At 38.1% G+C, this 18,457-nt stretch overlaps 1 long non-coding RNA gene across 1 annotated transcript in view; it reads left to right on the top strand.

The window, feature by feature from the left end:
- The window catches only part of LOC138716653 (uncharacterized), a 52,611-nt gene extending 34,390 nt beyond the window's left edge, over window positions 1-18,221 (top strand). The window contains exon 3 of the long non-coding RNA XR_011336698.1: window positions 17,991-18,221. This is a non-coding gene — a long non-coding RNA (uncharacterized lncRNA). The remainder of the gene's footprint in view (window positions 1-17,990) is intronic.
- Window positions 18,222-18,457: the final 236 nt, after the last annotated feature.

Here is an 18,457-nt window from a genome sequence, read left to right as displayed (position 1 = left end):
CTCCTCTCGAACCACAGGTTGTTTGTCTTGTTAAGTCCAGAGGGTATTTTTATTGTTTAATGGATTTAAAGATAACTTTTAAAGGTAGGTGTATATTATATTTTTACGAAAGTTATAAAGAAAAGGACAACCTAAAACCACACCTAGAATGTGAATCTACTGACTGCTTTGGTCTACTTATTTCTTAAATACATTATATCTTAGGCTGCAGCAAAATGGAAGAGACAGTTCTTACTATAATCTGTTTGAAGAGAGGGAATTAATGAACATATTATTTCTAATTTCAATATAATGAAATGTAGAAGATTATATAACTGCCAAAGCCAAACCTTTTAAAGAGAAATCCTGGCCCACTAAAGAAAACAGCACAATTTCCACTGCTATGAATGGTATGAACATATAATTTCACTGGTTCAGTGGGGTAATCAATGCAAACCAGGCCCTTTTTGTATACACTGTTTTTCAGGGTCAAGTGGTAAAATACAAAAGACAAGGACATGTGGCTACAACACTTGATATAAAGCTTGCATGTCCATTATAATTTGAGGTAGGGAAGGTATATCGTGTGTCTGTGAGAAGAGACAGAGGAAGGGCAAGGGGCAATCTGAAGTGCAGGCTGAAGTCCAGTGCAACTGGACTAGTACTTGAGATTTATAATTTACTGCATTATTGTGAGATTTTACCAGTTTTAAAGTAAAATAAGGGCTGCACTGTTACAAAATGAGGTACTGAGGGGCATGTTTTAGAGATTGGTGGGAATGGTTGGGCTCAATGATCCGGTGGGTCTCTTCCAACCTGGTGATTCTTTGATTCTACGATTCTATGAAAATGGGATTTTAATATCAGCTCCAGAAGGGTTAATTTTTAATTTTCTTGAGTGTCTTAAGAGAAGTTTTCTATTCTACATTAGCTGAACTAGGAGAAGAAAGTTTTACCTTATACTAAGTCAGAGTGCCCTGTAGCATGCTTGGAGGGATCTTTTCACTTTTACCTGAGTTCTGCTCTTATGTGAACATACAATAGTGTTCTCCACATTCTGAGGGATATGCTCTCACTTGTTGCAGTGCAAAACACAAAATAAAACAAATCTATGGAAGAAAATCTACTGTTAGGTGATTAGTACCCCTAGGCATATTTGTCTTTTGTATCCATGTTAGTTCACTTGAGATGGAGAAGACCAGACTTACCCTTTTTCCACATAAAAGCACCCGCACAGGTTGGCAACTGCATTTTACAGAATCATTTCCTGTGAGTCAATAAAAGCTCTCAAAAAGAAAAAACGGTTTTGCTAAACTGGATAAGTAATATCTGCTTTTATAATTTCCAGTCTTAAGGGAGTAATTTTTCTCTAGCCAAACTTCCATGGTATTCTAAATATAGACTCTGGATACTGCTTGCTTCTATTCTTCCTAGATTTCCATGGCTTTTGTTATTAAACAGATTTTTTTCAGGAAATTTTTGTATGTGCCTCTCCTTGTACACACAGTTCCAGTGCCAGATGAATAAACTTCAGGTTCAGCTCCATGCCCTTATTCACACTGTCTCCTAGTGTGCAAGTGTAAAAGAAGCAGGCACTGGAGAAACAACTAAACAAACAGAATTAGAAGAAACTAAATTGAAGGGTTCTCGGTTAAGTTGCACTAAAATATTCATTGCTAATTGAGTATTCTTTCAGTGTTCCAGCTTAAGGCCCTAGATTTCAAAGTCACCTATTAGTGACACAGGAAGTACCAGGCAAGAAATGTCTGTTCCAGCTGCCCAACAGCACCAGTTAATGTGCTCAGATCCATTTTCAGGGGTGAGGAAGCAGGTTGCTTGCTCTATTCATTCTGTGCCAGGATTGCCAGGGTGTTGAATGAGGTTGTGTTTACACAAGGAGTTCTTTGCTGATACAAGAATGCTGGTGTACTCCACTAGCAAAAGTCTTCTCAGGCAATCACAGGATACCATAGCAGAACTGAGGAAAGCCACCCCTCACAAGTGAGCAGGAGTAAAACAGCTCTTCATTTCCAGCTAAATCCTTTTCAATTAGAGAGTTCTGACAGTGTAGCTATGTTAGGGCAGAGGTATAAGGAGCTGAAAGCTGTAAAATACCCCTTCCATATTACTATGTGCAAAGTGTACATTTCTGAGTAAATGCATGTGTAAGGAAAAGGGGTGGAAGAGTGGAAACAATGAGACAGAGTAGCAAGAGTTTTCCTCCAGGAGTTCTTAGAGATTTGCTTCATGTAGACAACTGCCAATTTGTATTTTGTATTAAGGTTGAATAATCTAGGAGGGATAGATCAGGAACGAGAATTTAAACATTGGTATCCTAAACATTAATGTAAGTACAAGAAAAAATGGGTACAAATTGGAGAAGAACAAATTTGGTCTGGAAAAGAGAAGAAAACTCCTAACTGTTAGAGGAGTAACCTCCTGTAACCTCCTCTCTCCCTGCAGAGAAATGATAGGGGCAAGAAATGTTTACTATTGAGGGACTGATAACAAAGACTAGTAACCAGTGCACGTGATGACCCAGGATGACCTTTCTAGTCTTGTGTTTCAAAAACATAAATTACAGCAGAAGATAGTAAAAATCCAGAAAGACAACAGTACATTTTCCCATATTTCAAAGGGAAAGGAGTCTCAGCTCTTAAAAAATGCCTACATGAAAAATGCTACTCCACTTTGTTACTCATGGCTGTTTGAGCTCCTGATAATGTATAAGGCCAATGCGATAATTTAGTTTGAAATTCAGTGGATATTTTTTAAGGGGAACCCTGTGGCAGTTTGTAGAAGGCTGTAGAGGGAGCAGTATCCAACTGCACTCCTCTGTCCACATCAAGTCCCTTTGTGGCATACATCCACTGATGGACTTTTCAGGAAGAAGAAATTAAAGCAACTGTAGATATACAGATATATAGATTCTTCCTTGTCCCCACTGCTGAACTGTAGTTCTTGTATCTCAAGCAATAGTTCTTCCTGAGCTGGATGTAAACTCCAGTTGCTAACAAAAAGGAAGATTCCTGCAAGAATAGAACGTGACCCAGGTGTCATCAGGTAACCCAGGAGAAAAATGTTCCTCTCTGTCTGTCACTGGTAGATGTCCGAGACAGTTTTCTCTGCTTCCCAGTTGCTGCCTTCCTGGCATTGCTAGCTATTGTGGAAGTTGTGGATGAACAGTTTGAGCCTACCCTGAAAAACTGTTGTTCTTTGCTCTATGTTCATAGACCCTTTAAAAACATTGCTGCGGTTTATAATGAAAATTACACACATGCTACCAGTGGTGTGAATCACATTAATTACATGCCAATTCAAATGCCCTAACAGTACCTTATGCAGTGGAAATGCCACCATCTGGTGATTGCATCACTGCCGAAAGGCATGCTAGCGGGGGTGGTATTAGGGACTGAGCTTCCTCTGTTCAGTGAGTAGAGGAAATCCTGGTTTAGATTTAAAGATTAAGGCTCCCTGGAAGTGGTTTCTCCTGGTCAACAGTCCACGTTACAGACATGCCAGATAGGTTCTGCGGAGCAAAGCAGTAGCCAGTGGAATGAACATCATTGTTTTACAATGTAATTTTATTTCTTAGCTGAAGAAAGAAATGAGGGATAAACTTTGAGCAAGTTAGAGGGTTTTGTGTCTTTTGACCAAAGAATTTTGAATGTTTTGTGCTATAGTTGAAGACTGAAGTTCACAGCAAAATAGATTTACTCTCTAGAGCAAAGACCTGCTCTGTGTGGCACAGCAGAGCTGTAAAGTGGGGTATGCTGTATAATTTGCAGAAAATGTAAAGCAAATATTTGATGCAATACAGCAATGTGTTATGAGAAGCAGCTTGTCTAAGCAACCTGCTGCGCATTTTTATTCATCTTCCAATCACTTTGTATTATTTTCAATTAAATTTATGGCTAAAATTATCACTGTTGACCACAAGGGCTGCTTCTCCTTACGGACTTCTGTAAAGCCTAGTCCAAGGGACCTCAGTCTCCAATGGGATCCTTTGGCAGGCGCTCTTATCATGCACAAAGTGCTTCAACAGCTACAACAGCTGGTTCTTGATTCTTCCGTTTCCTGAGTACTTCTCAGATACAGATAGGGGAATGTGGGAAGGAAATACATCCATGTGCGTTAAAAGCCATGATGCAAAATAGCTAAGGTATGCGTATGGCTGGCTCTGGTGTTTCAGGGGTGCTAGAGGCATCACAAGGTGCATGCAGGACACCCTGCGCCATCGTATTACACACCCAGTCAACAAAATTGGCCATCCAGGTGTAAATAAGCATTGAAAATTGTGCAAATTATAAAGAAGAACAATAAATACGTAATTTTCTATTGAAGCCTTCCTGGTTTTACTCAGCCTATGTGAAGCACAGTTGTTAATGCATATCAGATTTTTTCAGCTGACTACTCTCAGCTGCTTCCTGCACCTCAAACCTCTCTGTTCCCAAGTCAGCTGTGTATGTTGTAGCCAGTGAGAAAGACTGGAGCTATGTGACTGAAACACAGAAACCCGCTTTGCAATTGATTTTTCCTTTCCATTGTTAGGAAACTTAAGATTGCTTAAAAGATTATACAGGGAGTTGTTGCCTTCTCTCTCATTGGCAATTTGTGAATTGTTGATTAAATGCACTAGACTGTGTTTTTTTCAATTACTTAAGAAAAGGCATAACTTGAAAATATTTTGTCAAAGGGTAACCTTCTCATTCCAAACATTTTTAACCCCACACTGGTATTGATTTCGTCTGCAACAGGTTCTTGGAGTCTCTGAGCTTCCCGTTGGCAGTATCCATTGCTTGCTGATGTCAATGGCAAAACCATTACCTGCCCTGCGGTGTCTGGTTCTTCCCCAAAAAGCTAGCATTAAGTGCTACCTGCTAGCAAACAAACAGAAAAAAGACCCAGAATACAGGTATCTTGGCTTGCTCTGCGTAAGGCCATCTGTCAGCTACCTCGTAGCTAAATTTTTACTGGCTAGCAGGTGTTGCCTTGTTGAAGACTTAATTGTCTATCGCTATTATTAGTTATCAGCTATTAAGTGCCAGCAATCTGTTCCCTACCATACAGTAGGAGACAGCTTTCTCATCTTCAAACAGCTCTCATTAAATTAAAATGAAGGAAGATAAGTAATAAACAACCATAAACTACTTAGTTTGGCTTAACTCTCACAGAACTAGATCTCCTCCCCTTCTTTCCCAGTAGATTTTTGTCTTTCAGTATATTCTTCTGAAAATGCAGAAAACTCAGGAAAAAAAAATGGATTTATGCAGGTGTTTATAAAATGCCATGCTGTTTGATTTGCTCCTAAGCAGTGACTGGAATTAATGTATTGCCTAAATATGCACAAGGAGGGATTTCAAGCCACAGGGATTTCAAGCTCTCTTGTTACCTAATCCTCCTCTCAGACAACCACATCATCCAATTAACATTGGTTCTGTCAAGAATTACAGAGTCTTCTGAGAACAAAACATTTCTCCAGGGCCATGGGGACATACTCTGGAGCAAAACAATCTATGTCTTATAAACACAGGAAGCAAATTCCCATGCTTCCTCTCCACACCTGAAGCTTCTAGAATAAAAACAACTGCCATATAGAATTTCTGAAATAATTTTTAAATGCATGACAGGCTTGATACTGCATTACTTCTCAGTGTCAGATTAGTCGTCATAGAAGTATGTTATTAAATAATTCAATGATTACATGAATTTCAGATTCTGCTTGATTGAAGGCTGTATGAAAGAGAATATATAGCATAAACAAATAGCAAGATACTTTTATACAGACTAAGTAAATTCTTTTGCAGACTTCTTTTGCAAAGTGAGCACAGACTACCTAATGAAGCAGTAAGCAAACAGTAAATTTAAAACACTATATGCTGAGAACCTTTGCTCTTCTGCTGGCTGAATCTGTGAAGCCTATATGTTTATGTCAATTAACTTAATACCCAAATGAGGTGATAAAAATAGGTAAGCTGCATGTGGTGCATAGTCCTTTGGAAAACTGGGACTTATGCCCTTCATAGAGTCTTGAAAATTACAGTTAAATTTGAATATTCTGAGTGGTAATGGGATGGCTGGCCTGAAGTGGGTCATTAAACCAAAACTGCTGTCAGGTCTCTCCAACAGCTATGGTTTCTCTTTTTAATTTTCTAGTATGCTGAAGCTGGGGACCTCACTGCTACTAAGCACAGTGTATCACATAGCGTACTCCCTCCTTTGCTCAGATACTGCCTGATTACTCACCCAAGTGTGTACCTGACACAGACAAGAGTGCCAAGACCAATAGGAAGAGGCTGTTATGGAGTAATAGTAAGACTGTGTAGCTGTGGTACTCAGCACCAAGTCCATAAAAAGAGTAGGGATGGAAATAAGAAGTATATTCTGTTTTATGCTCAAAAATAGTTTTGAATGATCAAAATTCATACGAACCAGGTCAGATCATCTTCCTAGCAATCAATCTTCAGACATGTTTGTGTGTACTGTACTATTTTCTCTTCTGAAATGTAAAAATTTCTGATAAGTGCCTGTCCTCGCAAGACTGGTTTTGCATAAAAACAGATGGTAGAAATAAATATTATTATGGTAGTTGCTCTTATACTTGTCTTTGCTCCGATTTCTGTGAGTATGCAAGTGGTGTATGTGTGTCACACTTTCATTTTTCATTAGAACATACTCTTGCTGAACAGTATGGTTCCTAATTTCTCATATTTCACTCGTATAAAGCACATGTTGTCAAAGAGAACTGGATGATATATTTATGTACATGATGTCTATGGGTCACATTTCTCCAAGTTTTCCCAAGGCCAAAAGAGATCGAAACTGGCCAGAATCTCTGCGTCAGAGATCCACTTCATGTATAAATATAAGAAATATGGTTGTTACGACTGATCCCTACACCACTGTTGATGGAAATCTAGCAGAAGAGTGCTTAGATGATGGATTATCCTCAAATATTTGTAGGTTACAATGAGAACTAGAATGAAAAAATTGTCCTTGGGGCTGGACAATGTCCTTCTTCCAGGTATTCTGTGTGGACTGCAGGGGGGCAAGACCTCTATATATTTTCCTTATGACTGTGCATGGTCCTGGACCAGATTACACATTCAGCAGAGAAGTTCGCTGTGCAGACTGTAGGTGCAAATTAGGGGATTACTGAAGGGCGGCAATTGCTGTTTTCATTGATTGTGGGACTTAAAAGCAGTAGAATTCTGTGCCCTAAACAGCTAATCAGCTTGGTATAAATTTGAAGATTAGGTTTTAATTTGAAAAATAAATATCAAAGGTATATTCAAAAAACATCTGCAGAAGAGCAGGCCATCCAAAATGCATGAGGATGTTTGCGAGCCAAAGCACCCAGGCTCTTCTCAGTGTTCTAGGGCTGTGAATAACAGTGCTCATAGCATTAGGCCATTAAGATTATAACGCAAGCCATCCAGCAACCGGCTTTAGAGGCCACCTGGGTTGGCAGAATCCATTAGACAGGAGCATGTAATATTTTTTAATGGTTCTCTGTATCCAGTGACTGAGAGAAACAGTGCAGATGGGCAGGTGATGGTTCACCCAAGTAAGTGCCTACCTTCTTTAAGTGTCCTAAGTGTCTGACCATGAGTTGTATTTCATTCACTTCCTCTCCGAGTCAATTTAAGCAATCCAGGCAAAATGGAACACCTACAATGAGAAATATTAAGAATTATCAGCCATCAAATTTAGCCAACTGATTATAGTTATTACTGGAGATGTTACGATGGAGCTGAATTCCCCAGTGGCAGAAGAAGGAAATTAATTTGGATTTACTGTTTTCTGGCAGGATACTCAGCAGTTTAACCTGTAAAGAGGAATCCTACCAGCTTTCTGTAGCTTTCCTAAAACTTCCTCCACTCTACTCCTTACTCCAGCCTTGGGCATTTTGCTGAGTTTTGGACACTTTGCAGACAAAATTGCCTTTTTCTCTCTGTTTTTCCATGCATCATTAGTCTTCAGTGTGTTGCTTCTCCTATGTGTTGCCTTTCCCTCTTGCACCTCCAGTGGGAACTACGCACTTACAAGAGTGATTTTCACACAGGCCTGTGAATAAACTTGGGAGCACAAAATTCCTGTTCCATTTTCTAAGACGGATAACACTCTAGGCTTGTTTTATCAGGTTTTCCTTCATCCCAAGTCTTGGTATTACTTCCCATTGCTTCTCACTCATCCACAGAAGACTACAAAACTGTCATTATGAATGAATGACTAAAACTGTCACCGAATTGATACTAATATACCTGGCCACTAGATGATTCCTGCCTCAGTTACACATAACTTGCATGCTTACAGCTATACTTTACTTACTGCTCTGGCAGTATGTATTGCCAGGTCAGCTAAACCACTGCCCTGTCAACTTTAAGAGATTCCCTGAGGCTCAGCAAAATTAAAGATCCACCTAGCAGCAAACTTAGATGTTCTTATTCTTGATTTTCCCAGATGGTCCATGCTTCCTGAGTCTCAGTAATTTTGGAGATCTTGCAAAATATTACCAACAAGTCACACAAACTGACCTGCTTCAGACTTGAGATGATGAAAAATATTAAATTATGAAAAGTATTAAAATTTTTTCCATTCCAACAGAGTTGAAACCAGACCCACTTCTTTTCAAATATCTCACTGAACTTTGAAAATGTTTGACACAGATTTTTTTATTAATTAAAAAAAATTTTGAGCACTATTATTGAAAACGTTCTTTACAGTGTTATAGGCAAACAAAAATTATTCCTCTAGAGAGTTATTTTTACTCTTTATCTTCATTGTTAAGTTTATTTATTAGTATTTGAAAATGGTTTTAATTCTCAATTTAAATTTTCAAGACAATTGACACCAAACTTTGAGTATCAGTTAAGCCCTCTTAGACTGATCCTGCTGTGGATAGCTTGAATTTATGAATTTACCTATTGAGGTAATTTTCAGATCTGAAACTGAAAGAATCTGCAACATGATGTCTTATTTTTTTAAAAAAAAAGTTAATTTTACCCTTATTTATTTGCATTCTTTGTAATTATGAATAGACATTTCATTAAATACTTTAAGGAAAAAATGACCTGTCCCAGTGAAATGAAAATAGCATTACAGAACTGAGCAAAAGTGCCTGAGTAAGGCATGCTACTACTTTGTTTTTTTATTATTTGCCTACTTTTCAGTCTTATTCATAGGCTGATCTACACTGTCCCTGTCACTTTGGACACCAAGTTCACTGAAAGCCTTATCACTGAATTAATGCAATGCTTGGTACAAGATTAATTAACTTATCTTATGAACTAGTGCAACTACAAACATAGCAGTACGTAGTTATTACTGCTTTGCCCAGAGAGAGGTTGTCAGTGTAACAGTGGATAAGTGATCCCATTTGTTATTATTTCTTTTGTATTCTCTCCAATGCAAAAAAAGACAAAGGTTATTGGGACTACATCACAGGGCAAACAACCTGCATTTCTGCTTCTCTAATGTCTTTTCTGGAAGTACTCAGAGACTGCTTGTACATGTGTGTTCCTCAACATACATGAGTGCTATGTGGCTGCCCTTACTGCTGCTTGAAAAGCATGTGTTTTGTGCTCTCAGTCCCTGGATTCTGGTGTGACATTCAGATGCTATAACTTGATAGGCAACTGCGAGGGCTCAGAGATGCTGAGCAAGCACAGCAAGCCCAACCTATGAAACATACTGAGCAGGCACATGGAATACAGGCTGAGATATGTACTGTTTGTGTTTCTAGCACAACTGCAGTCTTTGCTGCTGCTATATTTGTGCAGATAAAAAGCATTTGGGTAGTATCTTTTGGGTTTTGACCTAGGGGAACTTCTGCTCTTCTCCTCGTGCACTGCACTATGAATGTGTTGTAGAGAACAAGTATTTCTTCTTGTCATGTTTCTATTTCCCCATGGTTTTCTTTGGGGAAAGGAAAGTGAAAGAGGGATGGGTTATTTCTTTTCATTACTCAGAGACAAAGGGAATGGCAGAGATCATTAGTTCCTTTCCCATGGCGGAGGCTATTCTATTCACAGCTCTTTTAGCAGAAAATACTTTTCTGTATTAAGACTCTTGCAGATATTTCACTGGTTTAAAATCAAATAAGGGGTTGAGTACAATTTTCATCTCTCTGATGGAGATTGTTTTCTTTGAAGAGGGGAAGACGTAAATTCATCATAAGCAGCTCCTGAACTACTGGAATGCTTCACAAAATGATAAACCAATGCCAAATCCTGCTGACTGTACGAATCTGTGCCCCAAACTACCATATTTTAGGAGCTGTTAAGATGGAACCACTTTCAGAGGGATACTGGGGAGAAGACTAACTAACAATACATGCTGCAGCTGACCATTTTTCATTTCTTGCCATATATAAATCAGAGCTCATAGATGCTGAACTTTATTTATGGAAATCTACAATCTTATTATGTCTCTCCATTTCCTCTAGGGTCTATTTTTTCTTTATGATATATGTCCTTCAGTTTTCTTTCCCTATTAGCTTTAAAATTACTTCTTTTTCCTTGCCTTTTTCACTTATGTTTTCATTCTAAGTGTAATTTTTCATGATAAATTGAGGGAAATGCTAAAACCAGAAGAAACAGGTGATTAGGTGATTTTGCAGCTTGATTGTTATCAGCTTTTCTTTGACTTTTCTCAGGAATGCTGTCGCTGAGCTAGAAGATGTTGATGGCTGCTGTAATATTTGTCTTAGATCTTCAGAAAATTTCAGGCCTCATTAATCCTCTGGTTATGGTGGGCACTCTCTATTCAGTCTAAACAAGAAGCATCAGCTAAGCTCCTGTATGAAGTAAAATTGCTGAAAACAGTAGAAGCCACCACCCAAGCAGTTACCTTACAAAGAAGAACTGAAGCACAAACTAATTTGTGGAGAACAAAGAACTTTCTTGGGAAATTATTATATATTCACCGGCTGAGACATAAACTGGTAGGAGCTATGTGTTTAAAAGTAATCAGAAAGCTGGGGAAAAAACAAATAGGCAATGTGGGTGGCCCAGAGAGAAAGCAAAGGGAAAAAGCTTCTGATGAGCAGAGTACCTGCTGAAAAGGAGAGTTGGATTTCTGAGCAAGGAAATTATCTTCTGCTCTTTGTTCATACCACATTCAAGGAAACAGGACCTTGTGCACATTCTTTGCCAATACCCAGGATATCACCGGCAAAACATAATCTGGCCTAAATCAACAGTTTCTCCTACTGAAAGAAATGTGTCAAGATTGTGACTGGTGGCTACATGTTTGGGCCAGACAACAGTTGACTGATTATAAAGTTTACTTGTCTGCTGAGAATGTAGACATTTTCAGCCTTGAGAAATCCAAATCATGTATGCAGCTGGCTCAGCAAGGCTTGGGGAATTAAGGCATCAATGCAGCTCAGATTATCTTTCCTTTTCCACAATAATTAACTGCAGTATGTGATCATGACTGAGCAGGTGAATAATCAAATTCTAGTAGGTTCGGCAAATTTCTTCTTGGCTTTTGTAATACTTGCAAAATTAGTTCCCATTTTTATTGCCAAATATAGTTGAGTAAGATTAGAAGATGACAAATCTGCATTGCGTTGAGCCTAAGGCTGGAGAGAGGTGTTTCAGGCTGCTGATCTGGTTTGGTCACTGTCAGAGCTGTTGTGAATGCATATGATTGTTTTAAAAAGCCTTTTGTGTCAATGAGAGGAGGGGCACTAATGTTGTTTTATTAGGTCATAGTTTAATATTAGAGCTTTAAAAAGCTTATTTGTACTCCGATGCCTCTACTAACATGAGACTTCTTCCTAAATTGTGTAATAATTTTGTGGTCTGCAGGATTTTTTGAGTTTAGATTTGTAATGGATCTTTCCTGGAATTTCTTTCAGAGGCAATTGAATTTGTGACTCAGATTTAATAAACTACTGATGTTATTTTATTACATCACAAACTGGTTTTGGACTGATTTTTTTTTCTACAGATACCTTTATTATCTGTAGATTCCTGCATTTATTAATTCAATATCAGTTTGGCCTTAAATAGATTAGTTTCTAAAATATTTTAAGTACTTGTTTGATAATATCAGTACTTCCTTCCCCTTAGGACTACCTACGAGTATTTAACCGCCTAAGTATTAAAAAAAAATCATCAGTGTAAAAATCTGCTTTTGCCTCATGGAGCCTAAATTCATATTGGACTTTGACTAATTTCCATTAGAAAGAGAAATTGCTGATATAGGCCAGATATCTTGACAGGTATCCGGATCCAGCAACATAATCGAATTTGAGTCCTTTTGTATTTAAAATAAATATCTTGAAACATACTTGTATTCATCAGTTAGTTATGAGACACCCTTTAGAAAATGTTGCTGTTATAAGATCAGAATGGGAATTTTGTCTTTTGGTTATAGTATGTGAAACACACACTCAGAAAAAACCATGCTAGTTACCAATTGTTACAGATATTTAATTTTGATCTTGAAGTATTGTATCTGATCTCTTTTGAATTCCTACTCAAAGGATATTAAAAAACAGAATCACAAGGGCTGTCTCTAGTTTTCCCAATTTATTTAGACTTGGCAGGAACCTTAGGGTGTAAAAAGAAAAGGTATCTGTACTACACTTCTCCTGTCTCTTCCACCCCACTGTGTATCAGTGAGCATGTATGCTGTGTAGTCTGGGGAGTTTGCTCCACTGCAACTTTCTCAATACCTGTTCAGTGACGGAAAAAGCCTACCTGTTTGGCCTTGTTTTGACCTTTCAGAGTTGCACACTTCAAAAATTATTAACAGGCTGCATTTTATTTTTGCTAATTTTATTGCTACATTTTGTCTGTAAAAGAGAAAACAAGGACATACAGTATAGCAATGCCTTAAGCAAAAATAGCCCAGCTATCTAAACTGACCTGATGTTGGAAAATCTCCTAAGTAACTCCAATCCCTCCCTTCATCATTCTCTCATCCCCAAAGTAATAAAAGGAGTTAGAACAGCAAACACCTGGCATGTTGGTCACGCAGCGTGACTTTACATTGTAATCATCTTGTCAAGGAGCTGAAAATAGCACTGTGCTGCAATGTTCAAGCGGTACTGCTTCAGGAAGGAAGACAATAACCAGCATTTGGCAGCAGCCTACATGCTAACTGTGAGCGATACAGAAGTGTTCCACAAATTGTATCCCTCATCTCATCTTGAAAACATTCACCCTGCATCCCCTGGCAATCTATCACTGAGGCCCACACACTTCTTGTTGCCAAGTAAAAGGTGGTAGGCATTTACTGGGCTGCCCACAACCACAAAGCAGTCTTCCGTATAGCAACACTCACTCCGACTTTTAACAAAAAGTAGTGCATAAAATTATATTAATTCTAGTATGTTCAGTGTGCCATATATACTGCAGGAAGGAACGACACAAAAAGGCTTTGTTTGACTGAATTAAGGTGAATCATGAGCAAATACGAATCCTGATGCATAATTATTAGACTACACAGCAATCCAGGAGAATAAGATGCAAAGTAGAAATTTGGATAAGAGACCTTGCCCAAAGAATCATAGAGTCACAGAATCACCAGGTTGGAAGAGACCGACCGGATCATCGAGTCCAACCATTCGTACCAAACACTAAACCCTCAGCACCTTGTCCACCTGTGCCTTAAACATCTCAAGGGAAGGTGAATCAACCACCTCCCTGGGCAGACTGTTCCAGTGCCCAATGACCCTTTCTGTGAAAATTTTTTTCCTAAAGAGAATTTATGAAGGAGACCAAGAGGGTGGAGAGTGTCTCAGATAATTTGACACCAAGACAATGCCATAGAGGATTATGGGAATCAAAGGGATTTAAAAGAGGTTAAGTAGTAACCCCATTTTTCAAGAATGGATGCACAAAACTTCTTATGAATGTCTTCAAAAAAATGCACAAACTTTGGAACTTGTAAATCTGAGTATTTTCGTGTTCAGTCACACATTCATATGCACAGCTGACAAATTAACCAACAGACTAATGGTGCTTGTACATATTTGGGTTTGGGGACTGCGTCTTTCCTTATGAATATTTTTTATCACTCTACATCAGCACAACTCTCCAGGTTATCATCTGCTGAAACACACTTAATGTTACAAGATCAGCAAAGGGAAGAGGACTAGGGCACAACAATGTTTATTCAGATTTGATATTAGATTGGCAATTAAAGTGAATAAGGCTAGTCAACTTGCATTCAGAAGCCTGAAGAAACTGGTTGACTTAATCCCTGATCTCAATTGTATGATTACCAAATTGGGACATAGTAGGAGCTTTAAAGAATTCTGAGTGCTAATATTGTAAGAGTTTTCCAAATGTCAGGTAGGATGACCTAGATATCTGTGGAGAATTATGCTTGTCCTCATTCCCAGACAACACAATAAGAAAGCTGGTATTCCACTGATTAAGAAACGTGTGTGTATATATATGTATATATATATAAACGCTAGTCCTTGATGCTATTTCATAGAAAATGGTCAAACAAATATGTTTTTGTTCTCTGAGGAGATTACTTCAGTGCAGATTCCTTAATTTACAAAACTCATAGGCTGCTTGGACATATTCTGGACACTTGAGTTAGTAATGAATGTCTTTCTGATGGAAAACAATGCTATACAGAGTAACTCAAGCATACTGCATGACATGGATTAAGAACTGCCTAAATGGCAGGCTGACAAAAACAATCACCAAAGGGAATTGCCCTCAAATGGAGAAGCTTTTCAGGAACTGGTGCTAAGCCATAGCACTCTGCAATGTTTTCTTCTGCTGAAAAAAAACCCAAACCAGTGGATTTAAAAGATGGGCAGAATGGTAATTAAGGAAGAGAGCAGAACAGTTGTACGAAGCAACCTGGACTGTGTAGTAAAATAGGTCTATGTTAAACCAATTATCTATTAGTACAATCAAAGCAAAACTGCCTGTGCAGAAGCAGGAACTACAAATGAAAAAATGAGCTTTTTTTTTTTACCAGACATTTGGATGCTGTCCAGATACAGGCTTCTGCTCTCCACAGAGGGTGTTGGGATCATAGAAAATAATTAGTGAATTTTAGCTGTGAGGATATGGAGGCTAACACTGGAAGCAGAAATAGCAAAACAGCTCATAGAAAAGAAAGGTGACTTTTCATCCTTTATATTTTATAGGTGATGCTGCATGGGGCAGGGCATAGAGAAGAGCTTCAGAAATAATTCTAGGACAGAAGAAAATGGAAAGACTGTAAAGATTCAGAGTTTAGCTTATTAAAAGAGATGACAGAGTATTTAATTAAACAGTGCAAGTAGCACAACTAGGAACAAAATAGCAGTTACTGGAGAGTTTTTTATTCTAGCAGAGAACAGCATAATGAGAAACCAGGAATGCAGGATAAACCCAGGTAATGTTGAATTGGAAATAATAGAACTTTTTTTCCAACACTGAAAGTGAATACCTTCTGGAAAATACTTCAAAAAGAAATAACAATTTAACTGTTTTTAATATCTTTAGATTAACATTTGAATTGGATCTGATGCTGAAACAATCAGAAAGAAGTTAAGATCTGTGCAATGAGTGACTTCTTTTGTGGTCACAGAACTTTTGCATTCATTAAAAGTGTTGTTTTAAAATCCTGTTTCTACTCAAGCATTTATAGTACATATCTTTTTAATGCAAAATGCTTGTCTGACTTCCCCTTTCTGAGCAGTCCCTGTGTGGTAATCACAAGGGTAGGGCCTGATCTGTACTTTTAATTCAACAGGGAAAATTTAGCCTGATCTCCTGTACGCTTTTCACTCAAACTAACAAACTGTACTTTCACTTTTTTTTTTTGTTTTGATAGAGAACTAGCAGAAGGTAAAATATGGGGGGCATTTTTGTAAGATGAAATTTTAAGCAATGCTAATTCCTTAAGGTTTGTTAATGCATTATTTTTTCCCAAGAGTCTTCTCAAGTGAAAAATGAAAACCTGATTGCTATTTTGCTGTGAGACATTCTGGTGTGTCTCATATGCTGTAATTTTTTTTGTGCCCAGCAAAAAGGCAGCTGTAGATAGAGGAAGATATGGAAAATATATAAAATCAAATGTTTAGAAAGAGGTGAGGAAGGTAACAACTTATAATGAAAGGGAACGCATTTTGCTATGTTTGAATTCTACGTGATGTTCAGCCTCATACAGTGAATGTCAAGAAATTTTAAAATAATTGTATTTTAGGACATTGTGTATACTGGAACAGCATAATTCTTGCACAAAACTGTGTATAATTTTTTGCGGATTCTAACCTCGTTAATTGCCTCTCTAATCAATTAATCTCTTCTGCTGATTATACATACTAAAATAATATAAATTGAAAAAAAATCAGCTCTGGCACAGTATATTCTAGAATATGAAGATATAAACACACTAGAGAGTAGCTACCTGAATCGGAGTAGTTAAGCAGTCATAGCTAAACCTCATCATTTAAGACTGATGATCACTCTTTGTGCAACTGGAATATGACCTGAATACACATTCAAAACTGCTTGCATAGATTCCTTCTTGTGGCTGGAACCATAACTGAATCAGTTTCTAAATGCCTGATACAGCAAAAATGAGTGTTGTGCCTTATGCACTTTTCAGGTTTTGGTTTATTGATCCTAGATTTCATAGTCAATGGCCGCAGAACAGCAGACAAATGTGACTCTGTGGGATATCGCTCTCTGTGGATATCGCTCTATGATTCAGTTAATGGTAGAGGAAACTTCTACTGAATTGGTTTTTAGCTTATTGCAAATTCTTCTTGGACCAATGTCACTAAAACACACCAGTATGACTTCTGCCATGTTCAGTAATTCTGTGCGAGAGAAAACCAGAGAAGTGAGGAAGAGTGATTTATCTTGTCATTCCTGAGAGCAAGTCTCTTCTGCTTGGAGATGGAGCCAGCTGGCAGCAAAAAAGCTCATGTTGCCATTCTGCACTGACAACCTTAGTCTGTCAACAATAATACTTAGCATTTAAATAATTAGCTAGTTAATTCTTACAACACCATTGGGAGATTAGCCATCAAACACCTTTAGAAAGGCCTTCATTCTAATACCGTTGGCAATATTATACATTGAAATGCACAGATTACTGATATTCTTCTCAAACAGAAGCTACAAGGTGACATTAATATTTTATGTTTTAAAAAGAAATCATGTAAAAAAAATCTCAGAGGCTTAGTAATGAGAGAGATGCTTCTGCTCTTAAATCTTGTTTCAAATTCACCTTATGTCAGTAACAAATGAAAGGGAATTTTACCAGATGATTAGTTAATTTCAAATGAAATCACAAGGGATTGTAACTGATGTCAAATGAAAACCCACCAACGTACTTGAGGTAAAACAGCATCTCATTTATGTTGTTAATATGGAGTAAAAAATATTAAAAATTAAAAAATATGCTTTTCTCACCTTTACAGCTGGGACTCCAGATAGCATTGAAAGATGCCATCATTTTTCCAGAGGAGAGCAACATTGCTTGACAGAGTAAATGCTGCTGCAGCAGTGCAGATTTAATTTTTCCCCACTTAGAAAGCATCACTTTTGGGGTAGGGACTAATTTATGTCAGTGAGGACTCCTGCTGTTCTTCATCTGCTGTGGGTATCGCCTCAGATCTGTCCTCGGCATGTTAAAATTTATAGGTTCATGTTTTCCTCGTGGTAGGTGATGGCTGGTGGCCGCTTGCTGTGGAGAGTTTTCTCTGCTGCCATCCCAGTCTCTGTTCTTCCCAGGGCACCCCTCAGCTCCAGGGCTCCTGGCTGTGCCTGGGGTCTGCTGGGACAACAGGAGTGCAGCCTCCAAGCACATCTTGGAGGTGATAAAGGGAAGACGAAAGTGCTCACCCCAGTGCTGTTTCTAGTGGACACACATGTTGCCTATATGGTAAAAGGCTGGAAATATAAATGCATTGTTGAGCTACAAATGAATGGATTCTCCTTGTAGGCTCACCCAGAATGTCTTACTTCCTAGCCTGGTAATTACTGCCTAGTCTTTCTACTTAACAGCTGTCTTCTCTGTCTCCAATTCAGATATGAAACACACAAACTGGTAATATTCCTGTGACTACAAATGAAGAAGAATGACCTTTAAGAAAGGAATATGCCATCACACTTATGTCAACCAAACAAGGTGCTGTTTGTTTTATTAATACTGTGCATTTGCACACAAAAGTATGCTTCTGTAAACAAAAGTACAGTAAACTTCTGGTACACCCATTTCTACTGTGGGCCACTGATTTTTACAGAGAAAGAATAACTTTTTTGGAGTTAAACTATTCAGAAAATGCATTGCTCACATTCTTGAATAAAATAATTTAACTTAAAATGAACCTGTTGCATTGGTAATCACGTATCCACACATTTTTTGTTGATTTATTTGTTTACTGCAAGTACTATTGAACCCAAAATACGTCACAAGTACCTAACTCCCCTGCAGCCCCAAAGCTACCTAGTTGTTGGAATACATAGTCTGTTATATCATAGAATCATAGAATAGT

The sequence above is a fragment of the Phaenicophaeus curvirostris genome, chromosome 1 (genome assembly GCF_032191515.1).
Source record: "Phaenicophaeus curvirostris isolate KB17595 chromosome 1, BPBGC_Pcur_1.0, whole genome shotgun sequence".
In the NCBI taxonomy this organism is placed as follows: Eukaryota; Metazoa; Chordata; class Aves; order Cuculiformes; family Cuculidae; genus Phaenicophaeus; species Phaenicophaeus curvirostris.
This window is presented reverse-complemented; position numbering and strand designations above follow the sequence as displayed.